Source organism: Lepidochelys kempii, chromosome 4 (assembly GCF_965140265.1).
Source record: "Lepidochelys kempii isolate rLepKem1 chromosome 4, rLepKem1.hap2, whole genome shotgun sequence".
In the NCBI taxonomy this organism is placed as follows: Eukaryota; Metazoa; Chordata; order Testudines; family Cheloniidae; genus Lepidochelys; species Lepidochelys kempii.
Genome location: NC_133259.1, coordinates 15,374,268 through 15,389,661, shown reverse-complemented (window position 1 = coordinate 15,389,661; position 15,394 = coordinate 15,374,268). Strand labels below are relative to the sequence as shown.

The following is a 15,394-nucleotide window of genomic DNA, read 5'->3' as shown; positions in this document are numbered from 1 at the left end:
CCGAGTTTTGGAAGAAACTGAAGGTAGAAACCAAACCAAAAACCAACTGAAAGTCAAAGTGAAAAAAGAAATTGAAATAAATGAAACAAAAATTAATTGTCAGGGACGCTGAGGTCCCACAGCAGGAACAGAAGTCAGCGACTCAGGACGTGTCTCTAAGAAGAAAGCGTAGATGTTAAAGGATGGTACATAACAGCAGCAATAAAACTGAAGGTCTCAAATCAAACAGAGGAAGAAATAGGAACCGAAGGGATTATGGAAGCAGGAGAAGATTAAGGAGAAAACAACCCCCCCACCACCACCACCACCAAGTGCTTTAAGGTGTGATGGAAGGGGAGAAAAAGTGAAGCCTTATGAGGTAAAGCAGAACAAGAGGAGCATTAGCCACAGAAAGCTAGAGTGTTACAGGTTTTCCTGAGACACTAAACTGTCAGAAAATTTCATAGACTGCATCCAAACTACACAAAAAGAACAGGAGTACTTGTGGCACCTTAGAGACTAACAAATTTATTAAAGCATAAGCTTTCATGAGCTACAGCTTGCTTCATCGGATGCATAGAATGGAACATATAGTAAGATTTTATATATATACACATATGTACACATACAGATAAGTTGGAAGTTACCATACAAACTGTGAGAGGCTAATTAGTTAAGATGAGCTATTATCAGCAGGAGAAAATAAACTTTTGTAGTGATAATCAAGATGGCACATTTAGACAGTTGACAAGAAGGTGCGAGGATACTTAAGGAAATAGATTCAATATGTGTAATGACCAACACTCTTTTGATTCTTCCTTGCAGTCATAGTAATCATTCCACTTACAGAGCTTTTCTAAGCTTCCATGCAGCAACTACTGCATACACCTCGGACAACATCACAAGATGCTCATTGAGGCCCAGCTATCCTTTAACGGAGAACCAAAAAATATTAGGAGTTTCAATGGTAGTTTACCCAGTTTTATTAAAAACACACAAACATTGTGCCATGGAATTTGGCAGGGCAGAGAATGTATCTGAACCACCTTTACTTACTTTATGTACCAACTATAGGGTTTGAACCAAAACCCTGGAATTGTACACTCTGGACAATCTAGTCTAGAACTTTATAGCTCTGACCATCTCCAAGCAAGAGACCAAAGCTAGAGACCAAAGATATATATGTTTTATGATTACACAGGACAAGTGAATTTTGGTTTATACAAGTCTACAGCTGAACAAGAACAGACATTTTTATGGGTAGTGGGGAGAAGGGAGAAGCCTGCTATTTTTCAGTTCTGAACTGCTGGAGACCAATTATGGATTTAGCCTAGGCCATGAGAGTTTAAACATAAGTGGGCAAAAAAAGTTCTTGTTTTGTCCTGGTTTTGGCATTTCCTATTTTGAAAAGGAATTCGGCTTCCGATTTCTGAAAGTATGCTTCAAGTGGTGAAAAGTTCACCACGAACATACCTGCGGGTCTCTGCTATGCATATTATAAGTACAACATTTTAACTGTAAAGCTATATTAATCCTTGTTTTGAATTTCATCCAGAACTCGCCTAAGGAATTTTTTCAGATGCATGTAATTTGTATGAAAATGAAGGGCCAGATCTTCCACTAAAATTAATAGAGCTATGCTGATTTACACCAGCTGAGAATCTGGCCCCACATCTTAATTGAGGGTATGCTGAATCATTCAATTTAGGATTAAAGCTGTTGAAAATCATTAAGCTAAAATAAGGTTTAATTTAACAAACTTAAGAGTAATGTAATAGTTAGCAGTGTGTTTTTGTAAAGGGGTCTTGTAGAAATGAGAGCACTACTTGGCATTTGTTGATATGGGAATGATTCAGTAGAATCAGTGGAAGATGCAGAAGGCTACAGAAGCTGGGTCCACAGCAGACCAACACAAAGAAGAAAAGTCAACTCATTGTGCAAGGCAAAGAGCAAACCAAAATAGCTCAGTGTACGAAAGTTACATTGTTTCTACCAAGTTTTTATTAGTCGTCAAGACTTCAAGACTTGACCCAACAAAAAATATTTGCAGATCTACAAAAGCCGGTGGATACCATAGCCAAGTGGTTCTCAACCTTTCCAAACTACTGTATCCCTTTCCAGAGTCTGATTTTTCTTCCGTTCCCCAAGTTTCACTTCACTTAAAAACTACCTGCTTACAAAATCAGACATAAAAATACAAGTGTCACAGCACGCTAGTACTGAAAAATTGCTTACATCCTCATTTTGTCTGTATGAAATTTTAGTTTGTATTGACTTCACTACTGATTTTTATGTAGCCTGTTGTAAAACTAGGCAAATACCTAGATGAGTTCATGTACCCCCTGAAAGACCTCTGCGTACCACCAGGGGAGTTGAGAACCAGCGCCAGAGCCTATAAACGTGATGTTTGTTTATGTAAAATTGAAATGTGAGTAAAGAATAGATTGTTGGGCCTAAATATGGGCTTGACAATAGTGAGGTCTAATTACGGGTGAAATAAGTGAAACAGTTCAGATGCAAGTTGGAAGTAAGTTAGGGTATAACCGCAGGTCATGCTGTAAAAATGAGTTAGGATCAAAATATGTTTACAAATGTTTTAGATAAAATGCTAATGTTTTGGAAAATGCTATCTATATTGATAGTTCACTGATGTTAATTAATATGATACTTAATGTTAAATAGCCAATGAGAAAGCAGAAAATAATTATGGCAAAAAGGTGGATTTTATGCTAATTAATTAAGGGGCATTATTATACTTGATTGTAAAAGAGCAGTACATGGATTTTAGATAGGTGCACCCATCCACCACAAAGGTACCATTAGAGAAAGGATACACTCATTCCGGGCCTGATCACCCCTGAATGCACCATTTCATCTTAGAATGTATCAATGCAGTGTATAGTTATATTGTAATGCCTGTTTGTGTAACTATTTTATATTAAATAGTCTTTAATTCTATTACTCATTGTGTCATTCAGAGTCCTCCCCTAACCTGAATTATCTGTAACCACTCTGGAAGCTCAAACCTTAAAGAATTCAGTTTAGTTGTATGTCTTATTTTTAAACTACTAACTGGGAACACATAAATCAAGGTTACAAATAATACTATAAATATATAAAGTCAGTATTTAAAGGTTTGCCCATTGCAGAGGATAATGAATCTATAATTCCTGTAGCCCTGCACCAAGGAGTTGCAGTGCTGTTCACTGTAAACGAGCGATTTGCCTCCTGCATTCTTGACTTGGTTCACGTAGCCTGCAGTGCAATGCTTTCCAGTGTCTATTGTGGCAGCAGTGTGGAGGAGAGGGTTCTCTAGTTGTAGATGTATTGTGGGTAAACCCCTGTTGCTGCTTTCTGTGAGAAGATTTGTAATCTTTGGAGGACACAAATCCCATGGTGTGACATGGTGAGCCCTGTAAAACCTAGTTTGGTTGACAGGTGCTTTGAATTTCTTCCTCAGTCAGCAAGGGAAACCTCCAACCCCTTGTTATCTATTTATTAAGATTCAAGAATTGTCACTCTGAAGCCTAGAACGTCTGTTGAGTCAGTGTGAAGTGATGGAAACAGTTACGAGCATGGCTGAGAGCTCTCTTTGTTCAGAAGATCAACAGGTTCAATCATTACTGGAATTCACCCCCTGTTACTATCCAATTTTTAAGTTCTCAGCCATTTTGACTATTAATTCTATCTGTATGATAGCTGGGCATGTATCTATTCCATGCCAAGAGTCCTAGACCACAGTGATATCAGAGGTAACTCCACCAGTTGCCATCTTTACTCTATAGCTAATTTGCATGCAATCATTTCATTGGTTGTACGAAGAAGATTACATAAACAGTGGATTATTTGGCCCAACTGCCTAGATCTTCAAAACCACCCACACAACAACACAACCAGTACACACAATAACCCCAAACACACAATGCCTCTCACCACAAATACCTGCCCTTTGCCACCTGCACAAATCAATATAAAAATCTCTCAGCACAACACACACACTCCACACAACACACTTCTTATAAAAATCTATGGACATGAGTGGCAAAGTCATGGATCACCGCTAGTAACGTTATAATATGCAGCTCTCATCTAGCACTTTTCATTAGTAGATCTCAAAGTCCTTCTAATGGAGGTAAGGAACTTATTTAGAGGGTATTTATTTAGCATACTCAGTCACTTAGCGCATGTAGTTCAGACACGTTATCTGTACCCCACACAAGGTCGTGTGTGTGGAGGGCCAAACGCAACTGTGATCCCTGCATTCAGGCTACCTCAGGGACCACATCCCTCCCCAGACCCTTGAGAGTACATATCACCCCAGAAAGGGTGAGACGGGGGAAGTCAGACCATTACCTGGCCTTCCCACTCCTTGCACCATTCTCTGTGGGCTGGTACAGCCTTCATATACCTGCAGAGCATTGGGAAGCTTGGGGAGAGATTGTGTCCCTCTATCCCCCTCCCCAAATGTCCACAAGGGCAGTGCAACTACCTACTGCCCTTTATTGAAGGCTGTGCCTTTAAAGGCAGCCTAACTTTAGAATACTTGTGCCCCTGTATTTTCTTCCTATGCGTCTGATTCTTACATATGGCACTCAAGAATATGACTGCACCTAGGAACGGACCATCTTCAGTCACAACACAGATATACCACAGTCATTATAACCAGAGAAATACTCCATTGGATATTTTACTATTACAGTTACAAAAATACATTCCTTGTTATTGCTAACTGTCGGGACCATACGGAGGTTGTATTGGGCCTCCAGCATAGAGTTCTAACTGAGCAAGTTTGGGGCAAGATTTTTTAAACCAAACATTTAGGGAGAACTCCCTGCCCTGCATAAAAGTTTTTTTTTTTCTTCTACCAAAACCAATGTATTCTTGAAAAGTGCAACCCTAAACGTGGATTAAATAGTTTCACTGAAATTCAGAAATAAGTGAGCGGTATTGCTGGTTTTGCCTGAAATAAATACATTTACAATTCAATGTAAATAATTACCAGTTTATAAATTCTTCCTGAAAATGCAGTTACTGGGTTTAAGAGATGGGAGTGAGCTGTGACGTTCTGATGCAGGTCTGAATCCAAACCTCTCCAGGATTCAGGTGAATTCCAGTTTTGTGGTTGGTTTCCATGTGACAGTAATTAAAAAAAGAAATCACTTGAAACACATAGTAAATCATTTCTTTAATCAGAGCTAGATTGTGACTTCACCACTAGCCCCGGGAAGGGGCAGCACGGAGCTGCGGTACTGCTTGAGCAAGGTTGGGAAGGAAACAGTGACTTAGATTCACTGTTTATTTCAAAAGCACCTTTTTCTTTACATGAGATCTGGGCTACAGATTGGGAACTCTGCTGAGCAGACACCTTGGGTCTATAAAGTGCCATGCATATGTATGGTACTGTAGAAACAACGTGGTGCCAATAATAAAATATTGCCTCTCTAACCATCAGAGAGAATGGGGTGCATTTTCAGCACGGTGCGTGGGGAGTTAGATTCCATACTTCTTCCCCATGAGTTGTCATAATTTTATTACAAGGCACAAAAGACGTTGCAACTTCTCTGCTGGGACCCCACCACTGAGGAATTAAAACCTCACCTGTTTTTGAAGCACAAAGTGCACACTAAGTCACGTTAACCCAGGGAATAGAAAAGCAGCAGTGTGTCCTGAGACTGAACACCAGAATTGCTGAATCGGTTGCTCTCTCTTCCTGTTACAGTAACTTGTGAAGGCGAGGGTTTGGGAGGGGAGGGGAAGGAACTCTGACTGAAGACATTCCCTGAAGATTCCTGCATGGAGGTAGAAAGTGGTCCCAGACACTTAACCTTTGCACATTTACTGGAGCCTGTCCAATGCCATAGATTTATATATATAACTGAATCTAATGACAGACTGGTGTGTACAAAAATGGGTTAAACTTTTTCTTTTTAAAAAATGAATGAGATCATTTTAATCTAAGGGCATGGAAAATCTGCAGTTAGTTTTGTAAAATAAAAATGCAAACAACTGAATGTAAAGAGTAAAAATTAGAGTATAACTAAAACACGCAAACAATAAATTGAAATCTAAGGTGCTATTTTAGTTATTTGTTGAACACTATGAGTTAATACAGAGAAGTCCAGTGCTTAATTTGTGCCAGGACTGAGCCCTGGCACCTCCAGGCTTGCTGCATCAGTTATGAATGTAAAAAAATTGCTTGAGCCCCAGCACATCTTTCATTACAAATTAAGCACTGGGAAAGTCCTACGGCCTATGTTATACAGGACATCAGTCTAGGGGACCATAATGGTCCCTTCTGTCCTTCTTTCACCCCCCGCCCTTTTTATTTAATCTATGTCATAACAGGGCAGATTAAGATTTGTTCACACATTTTCCCAAATGAAAACATCCATCAGCATCTTTGAGTTTTCTATTAGTTGCCAGTGATGTTAAATTCACAGATTTAAAAATTGTGACATTTCTTGAAGGCTAAAGATAGTATGATAAATGACAGTAATAACAGATGGCCAAGATCGTGCATCTGATACTTAGTATATTTACATTCACATATCCCATAAATGCAGCAGTGAGCTTGTGAGCATAGGAAAAGAGTAAAGAGACTGAAGTTGACACAGACTGCCTGCCAAGTACCTGTCGTGGAAGAAGCCTGTGACAAAATTCCAGTAACTCAAGTAAAAACTGGAATCTTAGTAAGCCAAGTGTGACTGTGGGACAGAGCATCTACAAAATCATTCTCTTGGACTGCAGACTGAGCCTCTTATTTGCTTTGACTCAAATTATAAACCGTGGAGGCCACACTGCTTCCTTATTTGCAGTACTGGTAAATTGCAAAGAGATTTCAGCACCTTCACAGCCACTAGCAGATGATGGAGGAATTTTGCTCTTCCAGTAACAGGTACATATTCACACCTGGTGTCTTCACATGCTCAATTTTGCCTTATTTCAGTAAAGATACAGCCGAAATGCTTCATATCTACATCTTTACACTGCAGAAAGAAAACATGGTGGGAGGAAAATAAATAGAAAAAATGCTCTTTGAATGCCTAATTTGCAACTCCTGAGTCCTGACTCAGTGAGATTACAGAGCCCCTTTGCAGCTTTAACTCAACACAAAGCTAGCACCAATCAGAGAAGAGAACCATGCACAATCGGACTTACAATGAGCTCAAGCGCTGAGGAATAACAAGAAAAGATAAACAACCTATTTGTTCCCGGTCAGATCCACAGATCTTCCTGGGCATACACATACCCTGGCGTTGCATACCTGACTGACAGCAATTGCAGGAAATGCAGTATGTCATTCTTGACAGGTTTCAGAGTAACAGCCGTGTTAGTCTGTATTCGCAAAAAGAAAAGGAGTACTTGTGGCACCTTAGAGACTAACCAATTTATTTGTTAGTCTCTAAGGTGCCACAAGTACTCCTTTTCTTTTTATGTCATTCTTGTTATCCACATAAAATACAAGGTTCTCTTTGGAATCTTGCTAAATTCTTGGCCTTAATAGCATCCTGAGGCAATGAATTGCCCTCCAGGGTCAATACATTTGTGTCATTAGGTTGTTTATACTGAAGCCAATCACCTGCAACAATTTGGTCAATTGTCCTTGTAGCTGAAACAGCCTGGAGTTTCTCTGCTGGTTAGGCAAAAAATGACCATTGAAACCATGTGACCATTGAAACCAGGGCCATTCTGGTATCCTGCATGTTGATGGCAAGTGTACAGATCACTTTAAGAACCTACCTAGAGATCAATCCAGGTGGCTCTTGATCTGCAAGGAGGCCATGTCCCTTTCGGAGTTGCCACAATGATGGTGGTAGCAATGAGTTCCACAGCAATTACATGTGCTGCTAAAAAGTTCAGGGTTTATTTTATTTAAATCAGTTTCAAATTTGCCACCTCATAGCATAGACATTCTCACCAATGTCTTTATCTTCCTTAATTGCCTGCTTTAACCTCTGGTGATCCGGTGGATTCTTTCACTGAATGTCCCATTGTTCTTGTACTATGAGATAAAGAGAACAGAATCTCCTGATCAACCCTCTCTAGAGCCTTCATTATATACTTTTATCACATAACCTCTTGTTCATCCCCTTTTCAAGGTAAAACAGTCCCAATCTTTCAAATCTCTCTGCACAAGAGAACGAGTAGGGGCATGGAAAATCTCTCACAATCCTTCTCCAAATCCCCTTGAGTTCCTTCCTGATATGGGATGACAAGTACCGAATACAGCATTCCATGAGGGTGAACCCTTGATTTCTATAATGGTATTATAATATTTTCTTCATTATTTTCCACCCTGTTCTGTAAACACCATAACATTTTGGTTTTTTGACTACAGCTGCACGTTGAGCAGAGGTCTTAGTTGAGCTGTCCACAGTAATGCCCAGGTCCCACCTCCTTCCCCTCCCCCCCCCCAGACTCCCCTCAATTGATATTGTTAATTTGGAGCCCTGCAAGGTATATTAGTAATTCAAAATTTCCCCTCCTATTTGCTTTAGCCTTGCATTTATCAACACTGAATTTCATCCTCCAGTATACTAACCAAGCCCCTCAGAGTCTTCTCAGCACTTGACTAATCTAAATAATTTTGTTATCTCACTTTCCAAACCATTAAAAAACATTCAGCATCAGTCCAATACGGAGTCTTGAGGCACCCTGCTGTTCGCCTTTTACCAAGATGAAAACTGACCATTTATTTCTACTGTTTCCGGGGTGTTTGTGTGTAAGTAGGTTTGATCCCCAAGACTACTCAGATTCTTTAGTTGCCTTTTCTGAGGGACCTTTGTCACAGGCCTTTTTAAAAAGTCTTAATAAATTATGTCAAATTATCTTCCCTTCATCCTCTATTTTACTGACATGTTCAAAGAATTCTGATACATTAGTGAGACATGATTTTCCTTCACAGAAACTGTGCTTGTGAGACCCTATCATATCATGATCATCCAGGTGTTTTGTTATTCGATTTGTGATTGTTTTGAGCACTTTACTAGATACAGATGTAAGGCTTACTGGTCTGTAATTTGCTAAATCACCCTCAAGCTGTTTTTAAAATATTTATATTTACTACCCTCCAGTCACCCAAGATAGTAGCTGATTTTAATAAGCAATTGCATATTTTTGCTAGCAGCTCAGTCGCTTAATTCTTTATTTCCATGAGAACTCTTTGGTGGGGTTCACCAGCTTGACCTGCTGATTTATTGCTTTGCAGTTTTTACCGTTTTCTTCCAACACCTCCGTTTCCAACAATGCCTGCTCTCTTCTGGTAACAAAGGTGAGGTATCTCCCCAGCATCCTCTGTAGTGAAGACTGATGCAAAGAACTCATTTAGCTTCTCACCAATGTCTTTATCTTCCTTAACTGCCTGTTTTAACCTCTGGTGATCCGGTGGATTCTTTCACAGGCTCCCTGCTTCTGATGTACTTACACAACTTCTTCTTGTTATGCCCTTTAGCTATTCTCTTCCTAATCCATATTAGCCCTCTTAATTTCCACCTTATATATTGCCTGCAGTCATTTGAGCTCCAGCCTATTGGCTTCACTAACATAAGATTTCCAAATTTTGGCGGCTCTCTCTTTGGCTCAAATAATGTCTTAAACTTTGCCATTTAGCCATACTGGTTTACTTCTTTCCTTCCTAGTTCTTTTCTTTTGTTCAGAGGTATTCCTGCCTTCTGAAAGTATTACTGTATCCTGAAGCAGCATCCATGCCATATCTAAGGTTATTTCTATCCTGCAATCATGGGGTATGATTGCAACTCATGTACCTATACCCAAACTAGCTTTAATCTAGCCAGCTAAGGTACAGGAACAGTGAAGCCTGAGCAGCACACGCTTCAGCCTGGGCTACCTGTCCAAGTAATTACCCAGGGTTAAGGGTGCACTTGCACAGCCCACACTGAGGGAGCTTCACTGTTGACGCCTGAGGTGAGCTAGATTAAAGCTAGCTCAGGCACAGCTATTCAAGCGACAGTCTTACCCCGTGATTGCAGTATAAATGTGCCATACGATTTATGTTTCCTTTTACTTCCTCGTGATAGTTCTGAACTGCAGAAGGTATTGGATTCTGCAGCTGAACGGAGGCATTCCAGGATAGCACAGGAATTTACAGCTTGGAATAATTCAGTGCAGCCTGATTTAGCAGCAGCCATGACAGCCAGGGCATTGAGTCACAAGAACTCCATGTGTCAGAAGTGGTCTTCATCTGCCCGCATTTTCTGCTACTGATGCTTCAGTTTTCTTCCTCCTTTTTCTGTCACTGGTCATCTGAGAACCACAGACTCTAGGGAAGGAGTGGGTGCTTTCAGGTCAAAGAATGAGTGAGTCACTATGATCGTTCCTTGTTAATTTCTAACTCTTTGGTGGAGCACAGTTACCCTTAAGCCTCAGTGCTGTGCTAAGATGCATTACTTCCAGCTACCTGTGATCCCAAGCAGTCAAAGTTTGACGTGTAGCACTATTCCAACAAGGCACCCTTTCCCATGGCCACATCAAGACACTGCCTTTGAAGGAGTTTGTGTAGTGCCAGCTGTGTGGAGGATCTCCCTATGCTGGAGGAGTCCCCAGATAGCTAGGTAAGCTGGCTTTATAGCTCCTTTACAGCAGAGCAAGTCACAAGCTATAATGGGGGCCAGGGTCTGGCCTGTTATCTACAATTTAAAATTTTGTTCTCCCTTTAACACACATCTTAATAATAAAAACAGCAAAATGTTTTCAAAATACGTATCTTTTCCTTTATAGCAAACACTCAAGGTTAGATTTTCATAATTAATCAGGAGAGTAGGTTTTCCTAGGCTAGTGGCCAAATGCATTACAATATTGGCAGCATATATGTAATCTCAAAAATAAAAACACATGAAAAATTGACTCATTGTACATGTATTTAAGACTACCACACAAGCGTACATGCTCATATGTTCAACAGCCTACACTGAACAAGAAGGCACATGTGCGTGTCGTCCATTTCTTCCTGAAACTTTGTGCAATAGGACATAATAGGAACTTGGCTACTGCATGAATTATTATAGTTTTGGGCATTATATCTGATCTGTACATAGCTAAAAATGATACTTTTACCATTTACCAAGCATTATTTCATCATTGAACATTGCCTTGTGTGGTTCCTAGACCTAGGACCACTGCAAAACTCGTTAAATCCCATTGTTTGTGCAGTGCATGCTGTCAGGGTTCATCAAAACAAGCATAGATTTCAGTTTTCTTCAACAGATTACAGTGCTTAGTGACAACTGATTGCAATGACTTCTTTGGTTTGTTCCTATAATGTCTCCAATAGCTGTCCTGTGCTTAGGACACTGAGTAATGTTTTAGCCATTAGATCACGACTGCCATGATATGTTGATCAACTATCACTTCAGAAGATTCAGAGCAGCATTTAAAGCTTAGGTGCTTATCTGGAACTCCACACAAACAGTATGGACCAGGGGACCGACAAATCCTCCCAACAATGGGGAGTAGAAAGCTTTCACTGGTGAGCAGGTGGTCTCCCAGCATTTTCTGGGACAGATCCCCAGCTAGTGTAAACTGGAGTACCTCCACTGAAGTTAACTGAGGTTTGCTGATTTACAGCAGCTTGGGATCTGGCGCGCTCTCTCTCTCTCTCTCAAAGTTTTTTTCTAGGACTATAAATGTATTACAGGTGGAGCTATACTTATCTAATATTTTCAATATCAATGTAAATGAAGTCAGAAGTTAAACTTTACTGTTTACATCCATTAAAAGGAGAAGTCCATGAGGGTACAACAGAGTCTAGGGCACACCAAATCCTGAAGCACAATTAGCAGGACATTTGGTATGTCCCAGATTCTAGTCCCACCACGGCCTCCAGGTTCAATATGGAGAGTAACAGGGCTCATCTTGGCCCAGCGTTCAGTAGTTGGAAATCTTTAAGAGAGGGAGCATGGAAAGTGAGGAAGCAGCACTGAGGGCAATGAGCAGCCTGCCACCCAGCAGCAAGAGTCTGCAATCTGACCTCCTGACTGCCAGACCCTCCTGTATCTCAAATAAAATTGCCCGCCTGAACCTCCCAAACCCTTCCCACAGTTAAGTGACATCCTTTCAAAAGAACTAAAACCTCTAGGATCTGTTGCATCAAATAGCTTTATTTTTATGTCAATAAGAAGGGGATCTAACTATGATCCTTGTCTCTTTCAGGTTTACAAAAGTATCAATCTTGCCACTAAAAAAATACCAGGGCCTTCAAGGAAGAGACATAAGTAGACACCAGGAGTACCACTGGAATGCCATAACCAGGAGTGTCAAATCAAAGCTATAGCCAAAAGCTGTTCACCTAGTTTCCTAAAATCAAAGGTTTTCCCCAGGAAGCATTTAGGCTGAACTGACATCAGCCTGGATAATTCCTCTTTAACCCTTCGGGCATTGGCCAAACTTGAAATGTTAGGCATCTTAGAACTGGACTGTTTCCTGGGATTCCCTAAGGCTATCTAGATATCACTGTGGCAGGAAGGGCCCAGTTGAGGGTCCATTAGCTTCCTTTCCCACCCCACCCCCAAAACGAGATCCACAGCCCAATTCCAGCATACATACATACACAAAGAAAACAGCATCTTCTGGACTACCACTTCTAATCCATCTCTCATACTCTGAAGCAATAAAGAGGTACCTTATGCATGTGGAGGCAAACCCCAGGATGGGGGAGGGGAGACGTTGATAAAGACCCCAGAATAGCTGCAAGCAATGAGGCACATCTTTGGCCAAGACAAGGTATTCAAGAAGCATGACCTTCTGGCAAGGGGGAAGCATCAGGGAGGCCTCTGTGGCTTATCACAGAGGAGGGTTCTGAGGTAGGAGGCGGGAATGGGATAGACCAGGGCAGAGAGGGAGCCAAGGAAGCGGCTGTGAAGAGGAAGAGAGACAGCAGTTGAGTTAACTTAGCTGCTGTACTTCACCTTACACTCTTACGTCTGAGTGTTTTAAGGGTTAAAAAAATCATAGCTTTATTATTTGTTTTAAATTAAAACCACCTCAGTGTATGCGTTACTAGATAAAAATACACGCTAGTCAATTAAAGGATTGTTTCTAGTAAGATATCTGGAAAAATGTCCAAGGCTAGAAGCATCTTGTTCCATAACTGGTGATCAAAGAGTGCCATTAATTAGCCACCCTCATTGAAAAAAGTTCCTCTGGGCTAAGAACAAGCATGAGAAGAAGCTTTAGCCCAAAGGGTAATTTTTTCTCTCTTTTTGGAAAGCTCTACGCCACTAAAGATGGAGGTATACAATAAGTGCTTTCTCAAGCATTACTGCTGTAACATACGCACAATGCCAAAAAAAGGTTATAAGTATTTACAACTAAACCTCACACCACAGAAAGAAATGAAGCATAAGCATCTAGTCGAGAGCCCAACAGGCAGAACAAACAGCAATTGACAGGACAAGCTCTGTCTCTCTTAACAGACATGGTCTCAGCATTCTAATGCACAGATGTTGGACTCAAATCTAATTAGGCTATTAACGTATTTTAATGGTTCTGGTCACATGCAATTCTGAGAGAGGCGATCTCTAGTGGATATTTTCAGGAAAGAACACTGTGGGCCCAACTCTGATCTCATTTACACTACTGTAAACCAGGAGTAACTTTACTGCAGTCAGTGGATTTATACCAGTGAGACTGGAATCAGGTCCCATTTATAAATCTACAACCAGAAGCAACAATTAGTAAGTAAAACAAACCACAAATTCAAGCCACATGCAACTATTGTCCTTCTGAGAGTTTGGAATGTTACCTTTCACAGCCCTAATTCCACTCAATTTAGGCATTATTTTAATTGTAGAGTAGGTTGGGAATCTTCTGATGAAACTGTCAGAAAATGCTGATTCGTCAAAACTGAAACTTGTGCAGACACGTGTCAGTTCTGACAAAACTTAAGGGAGACACCAAGGAAGACAAAGCATACCCCACCTCAGAATAGCCCCATGATCAGGGCACTCATCCAATCTGTGGGAGACCCAGCCAGGTGCAAGCACAATAACCACTGGGCTACTGTCAAAAGATGTGCCTGCCCTCTAGCATCCCCTAATGGCCAAGGCAGCGCAGCCACACCCTGCCTCAATTTCCCCTCTTGGACTCTTTACAAACTCCACACGGGCTCTCTTCTTTCAGCAACATCCTGGTTTATCATCAATAAATTGTCCCAATCAAAATAAAGCCCTCAGAGTCCAAATTTCATCCTTCCCGGCCCTACCTGGCTGGAGTAGTCTTCTACTCCCCGGGAGTCTGCTCTCAGCTCCAGCTCTCCTCCTTGGAGCTGAAATTGTAATTTAGGCCAGCTGCAGAGCCTCAGCCGGCTTCTCCTCCAGCTGGCCCTTTTCCCCACTCAGTCCTTTCGCCCTGAGAGTAGGAGAGTTCAGCAAGCAGACTTTCCCTCTTGCTCTGCAAGAAGAGCTGGTAAAGACACAATCTTCAGACAGCTGGTCAAGACTGGCTGGGGGTGGGGGAAAGTGCCCCACCCACTCTACCAGGCTCCTAGTCCTGGTCCCACAGCCCTTGAAGAAAGAGAAGCCTGGGTTTCCCCGCTGCCCCAGGACCAACTTCTCCCGGGATGATCTTCTGCTTTCCCAACACCTAGCTCTGCCTTTCTTAGGAAGTCCCAGGTCGTAAAGGGACACTCCGCAGAACAAGTGTTACCTTGTCACTAATCCTTACTACCCAATAGGGGACGATCACCCTATTACAACTATTCTGGAGCGGGCTGCTCTCCTGGGGTGTCGGTTTTTTTAAACACAAAAAGTTTCATAAGGTCTTAGTTTCATCCTGACATAGAATGTGAAAATTTTTGAAATCTCAAATATTTTGCAGGATAGGAAAATCATTTCCCATTCTGTTCTATTTACATTTTTCTGATACAATCCTCAGATATTCCTTAATTTTAGGTTTACAGAAAATATTCCATATTGCCCATTACACAGAGATACTGTACAGTTAAAAACCCAAAGGAAGCTAAACTTAACAAGTTACAGATGTGTCAAACTGGGGGGAGGGCTTGTGTGCACACACGCCTCTCTAGTCAGTGTTCTGCGCCATAACCCAAAATATATAAATTTCACCCTGCATGAAACTCTGGAACTGAATGAATTAGTGGCAGTGGAGAAATCAGATCCTAAAATGAATTATTATTTTGCTATTTAAATTGCATAGTAGTCAGAGTGATATCCCACTGCAAGGAAAACATGACATTACATTTAATCTAATTTTGGCTAGGAATGCAGTATAGGGGCAATATGTGGTTTCTGTAATTCGCACACTTCTAGTAAGTGTGCAGAAGATTGCCGAAACCCAAGATTCACTATCCACATTTACTCAATGTCTCCATTGGGAAAAGTGACACTGACAAACTAGATCGATTCCAAAAAACAGCTAACCTGCGCCCCACCACACGCAC

At 41.1% G+C, this 15,394-nt stretch overlaps 1 protein-coding gene across 1 annotated transcript in view; it reads right to left on the bottom strand.

Annotated features, from left to right (window-relative positions):
* CFAP299 (cilia and flagella associated protein 299) overlaps positions 1 to 15,394 on the bottom strand; it is a 395,565-nt gene that overhangs the window by 357,114 nt on the left and 23,057 nt on the right. The gene's annotated exons all lie outside the window — the stretch shown is intronic.